This window comes from Triticum aestivum, chromosome 3B, assembly GCF_018294505.1.
Source record: "Triticum aestivum cultivar Chinese Spring chromosome 3B, IWGSC CS RefSeq v2.1, whole genome shotgun sequence".
In the NCBI taxonomy this organism is placed as follows: Eukaryota; Viridiplantae; Streptophyta; class Magnoliopsida; order Poales; family Poaceae; genus Triticum; species Triticum aestivum.
The window spans coordinates 838,793,405-838,798,245 of record NC_057801.1 but is presented as its reverse complement, the minus strand read 5'-3'; the positions used below and the strand labels follow the sequence as shown (position 1 = coordinate 838,798,245).

The window sequence follows — 4,841 nt, the reverse complement described above, 5'->3', positions numbered from 1 at the left end:
TGGCGCCGCCCGTTCCTCCATCACTGGTTGCTGACTTGCCGCTCTTATTCACCTTGTCGCCGTTCATGTTTGCCTTGGAACCGCCGTTGCCGGACTTGACCGATTCCTTGTCGCTGTCCATCATCGTAAATTGTAGATCGTTGAGGCTCTAAATACCAATTGTTGGCTTTCGATCGCGAGATCAATTCCCCATAGAGCAGCAGCACTCGTACGTGCAAAGCTACCAAGCTAGCTAGCAATCACCTTGATTGATGAACAGTGCCTAGCACATGCACATCTAGCCGCATGCTCCTTGTACATGACCTTCGAGCTAGCGATCGATTCTCTTCGGCGTCGTCGGTGGAACACTTGGCGAAAAATAAACAGGAAAAACAGATTGGTAGACTTTGTTGATTGCCGCAGGGGCATGTCGCTCCTGAGCAACCAGGTCCAGCGCCTCGACGCGGTCCACTCCCGCGGTCCTGACGCGCCCGACGCGTCCAGTGCGCACCTATAAAACGCACCGGTCGCGCCCGGCTTGCCGCCGCGTCTTATTGCCCTGCACCGCCACGGCCTTCATGCCGCCGCCGCTGCGCCACCACGCAGCGCCTCGGCGGCCTCCGCGGTCGCCGCACGTACAACGTCACCGCCCGCCGCATCCGCCCCGCGCCATGAGAGCCACAGTACCGCCTACCTCCATGGGCCGACACACGGCCCGGAGCTCCATCGCGCAGCCACCAGCGAGCGCCGCCATCGCTGCCACACCTCCGGCACGGCAAGCACGCCCAAGACACCAAGCTCTGATACCAAATGTTGGAACCGCAGCCCTCTAGAACTACCTCTCTCTCTCACTCGCTCGGACATAGGTGGAAGGAGAGGGACACAGATATTTCCGGCACACATACGCCCCGCCGCACGAACGGCGCCTCGACCGCACGAACAGCCTAATTTTTCATTGAGCACGAACTCGGGCTCGGCACATACCGCAGCCATACCCACACGAAGGACTACTCGAGACTACATCTCTCCTAGCTACTCTCCACTCTGCACAACACCAATAAATGGCTTATATAGCCGGACACACCAGGCATTGGCCTCACGCACGCACGGACACGCATGGATCGCCCGGCCACTAAGCCAACTAACTACGCCATGCACCCACAACCTGCTAGCTACATGCATGGTCAGACTCAGGACGTGCGCAGCCTCCCGCAACAGCCGAGTCCATCCATCTAGCATGCAACCAACTGCTCCGGCCACGCGCACGACGCGGCTAGCCCCAACAGATCGCAACGGCCCTCGTGCATGTAGCTCCTTCACGCGACCAACGTGAGCACGGACTCACGCCGGGACATACACGCCCACGCCCTGCATAGACCGCACCTGGCGCACCCGACGCCAGTCGTCATCGCTCGGGCATGGCTTATTGCCAACAATTCCTAACAAAAAGACCTTGCCCAAGTCAACTCTAGGCCATTGTGTGAACCCTCGCACAACCCATCGCGCCTTGTAGCGGTCAATAGAGTCATCATGATGAGGTTTCTCATGGATCGTCCATTTGCGAGCCCCAATGATAGTTTTCCATCCTGTGTCGAATTTGCAGTATCAAATGATTTATATACCCCCCCCCCACCCCCCACTATTTCTAAGTACAAGGCCACTTCCTTTTCCGTGTAAAACTTTAACTTATAATTTTGGTCAACATAATATGGTTATACATCGCTAATAGTCCCCTCGTCAGTTCGTCACTCATTGTCGCCCTCAATTCAGCGATTCTTGCCACCGCTCACGGACCTGCTGGCTGTCGCTGCTACAGCATGCTGGCTGCTCTTGTGGTCTCGCGCCGTACCGCCGTCCGGCTATCCGCAAGGCTGTGACGGTGTGACCGCAAGCGATCGAACATAATCCTCTCGGTCTTTCAAAAGTACATACTTCCTCCATTCCCTTATACAAGGCCACAAACTCAAATTACAGATACCTAGGTAAAATTTAATGACTACTTTGCAAGCCAACTTTTCTTCTTGTTATCTGGAATCATTAATACGCTAGCATGCATGCAAGGAAGGAATGAGAAGGATGTAGCACAGTGTCATTATGACTACATGCATGCAAGTATTAAACAAGTTGCTAGTACGAGAAAACATCATTAAATTTTGCCTCGATTACTGTTAGTGGCCTTGTATAGATGCAAAATGTATTTTTTATAGTGGCCTTGTATAAGGGAATGGAGGGAGTATATGGTTCATCCATTTCAATTTTAGTATACAGGGTACAGGATTGTTAATGTGTTGACCTGTTGATGCTAAAATTTCTAATTCTATGTATTTTTTTCTTCGTAATTTACTCTTAATAGTTGACAAAAGAAGTCAAAGATATACATATATAATATTATATAGGGGTCATGTCGTTGAGTTCGGCCAAGGGCCTTACCAACATAGGGCCGGCCCTGAATAATGGGCTCTTAGGCTGCTTGTAATGGATAGTATCATAAGTTAGTATCATGCATATGATACTAGTGTATAATATTATATCCCTAATGCATAATATCATATAGTAGTATTATATATAACTTTATTTATTGTCATGCATGACACATAGTAATATAGTATTTATTAGGGCACTTTCAATACATAGCTGCTTAGATAAGGTGCTAAGCATATTAAAAAAATTAGCGACTAATGTCCACAATGCATAGGTGCTTCACTTGTTGGTGCTAAGCTCCCCTCATTTAATGCTTTATCAACTAAACTATTTCATGCATTGGTGGATTTCTTTTATTTAATTGCTTTTGCCTAGGTTCACGTGTCTGGCATTGGTTCTTCCCGGGGTCACGAAACTCACCTCTCTCCTCTTTATTAGCTTGCGACATCAGATTTGTTTCCTACATGGCAGTCTTAGCACATGTATAAGGTGGAGCATTAGGGAGGGCCTTATGATACAGTATCATGATATGATACTCAGCCTCTATTTCTTGATTTAATTATATGACACCTCATCAAAATTTTAATTGACATGCATGATACTATCTATGATACTCCCATTACGACCAGCCTTATGCAAGAGCCCGTCACTACACGTGCTCCTAGGTAAAAATATTTAATGAGAAGAGAGAGATAGATAGAAAATAAGAAAAAGTAGAAACCTTATAGCCAACCTAGTCGGCTCTATTTTATGTGTAACTAATAATGCTAACTCTTGATGACATGGAATGGTCATGTAGCCAGTAGCTGGCTATACTATTCACCATGCTCTTAGCCTTTTGCCGGCCTGCCAAGGCTAACTGGTTCCCATCCTCCATGGCTGCTCACACCGCTGGTGCGACACCTTCGTGGAGCTCATCGGCCATTGTCGCCGAAGACGTATCCCGGTCGCACATCCTCAAGATCAAGGGCAACTCCCACACCAAGGGGCTCGGCAACAGCGAATGCATCACATCCAAGAAGTTTGTTGTGGGGGGCCATCACTGGCACCTCAAATACTACCCTGATGGCAACGTCACATTCGACACCGATTGGGTAGCCATGCATCTATGGCGCGATAATGACACCGACAACAAGGATGTCAAGGCAACTTTTAAGGTCAGTGTGTCATCGCACAGCCAGACAAGTGACCTCCGTGCTTTCAGTCCCAAACGAGGATGGGGATTCAATAAATTCATCAAGAGGAAATATTTGGAGGAATCAACGCTTCTGAAAGATGATTTCTTCAGTATCAGGTGCGATGTCACTCTCACGGAGGAGATCCGCATTGTCTCCAGTGAGACACACCATGCGCGGTTCGTAGTCATGCCGCCATCCGACTTATACCACCAACTCCTCCACCTCTTGGCAAGCAGGTAGGCAGGGGACATGACTTTCGAGGTCGGCGGTGTGCTGTTCCCGGCGCATAGGTACATGCTTGCTGCTCGGTCCTCGGTCTTCTTGGCTGAGCTCTTTGGTCCTATGAAAGAGAAGGAGGCAACCTACATACGGATCGATGATATGGAAGCTAAGGTATTCAAAGCCATGCTTCACTTCATCTACACGGACGCATTGCCTGAGATTGACAACAGTGAATCTATGGAGATGGCACAACATTTGCTGGTAGCAGAAGACAGGTATAACCTCGAGAGGCTCAAATTGATGTGCGAGGAGACCTTGTGCAACTACATCAACCAAAGCACAACAGCCACCATGTTGGTGTTGGCTGAGCAGCATGGTTGTGAAGGCCTCAACGCGGCATGCTTCTCTTTCCTCGCTTCACTCGACAACCTGAAGGCAGTCATGGCGTGATGGCTTTGTCCATCTCAGGAGCAGGTGCCCCTCCATCTTACAGAAGCTCGTCTTGCTCCCTGCTCAGTATTGACTTTGACTAGAAATCAAATAAATAAATAAATTGGAGACTTTTTAAATTCTAAATATTTTTCTCCTATTGCTACTATATATTACCAAAAGAGTAAGGATGACAATGGGTAGGGTATGAGCAGGTTAGAGCCAATACCATACCCATACCCGTATAGTCAGTGGGTACAAAATTCTACCCATACCCGTACCCATGGGTATGAAACTTTACCCATACCCATACCCGACGGGTACCCGTACCCATTGGATACCCAGCGGGTAGGACAAATAGTACACATGTTGTTCACAATTTTACGCTCATTGATAGCACATTTGACCAAAAAAAAACAATTATCTCATCACAATAATAGGTAAAGGAGTAATTGACCAATATCAAAATTTAGAAATCACAACATACTCTTAAGTTAAAGGAGTAGACGAGTCACATGACAAATTAATGACTAATTGACGACAACTTAATATATAATATTAGTTCACAAACGGGCAGGGTATGGGTATACCCGTGGGTATAAGACTATACCC

General features: G+C 47.9%; 1 pseudogene; it reads left to right on the top strand.

The window, feature by feature from the left end:
* The first annotated feature begins 3,275 nt into the window (after positions 1-3,275).
* LOC123068096 (BTB/POZ and MATH domain-containing protein 2-like) lies at positions 3,276-4,323 on the top strand (annotated as a pseudogene).
* The last annotated feature ends 518 nt before the right edge of the window (positions 4,324-4,841 follow it).